Raw genomic sequence first — 621 nt, forward strand, 5'->3', positions numbered from 1 at the left:
TTGATCGTTCAAATGGTCCAAAGGCCAAGTAGTTACAACAATTCTGCATCTGGGCACTTTACGCGACCCGCATGGGAGTTCCCATGCACTTTAACGCGGGTCGCCTAAAGTTTAAATATTAGGCGTGTTATTTAGGAGGCTCGCGGCCCGCTTACACTTAAGCCTAACCTTCACGCGGGTCGCGAGAAGTCTGTTTTTCAGATTTTTAAAATCTTTTGTCATGATTATCAGAATCCGGTAATTAATAACGAAATCTTTCGTAATGATTTACCTGACCTTTCGGTTTTGAAGGGGTAACTTTGCGGTTTGGCCCTCGGTTATTTACCGATAGGGGCCTCGTGTTATTTACCCGCATTATTAAGTCCCCGGTTTATTTATTAATTATATTGGAAAGCCTTAACTTTCACTGTTGACGCTTTTAACCCTTCTTCTACGAATTCGATCGTAACTTTCTCGTTTCATATCGAAACTTCGCGAAATTCATATATATTATTTTAGTGAGGGTATAATACCGTTACAAAGTCTTTGGAACGTTAAAGGGTCACTCAGAGGTATTATTAAACATGTTGACACAGTTAACCCCTGTAGTTTGTAATCTCTCACTTTCTTCCGCGTTTTGTT

Source organism: Helianthus annuus, chromosome 15 (assembly GCF_002127325.2).
Source record: "Helianthus annuus cultivar XRQ/B chromosome 15, HanXRQr2.0-SUNRISE, whole genome shotgun sequence".
NCBI lineage: Eukaryota > Viridiplantae > Streptophyta > Magnoliopsida > Asterales > Asteraceae > Helianthus > Helianthus annuus.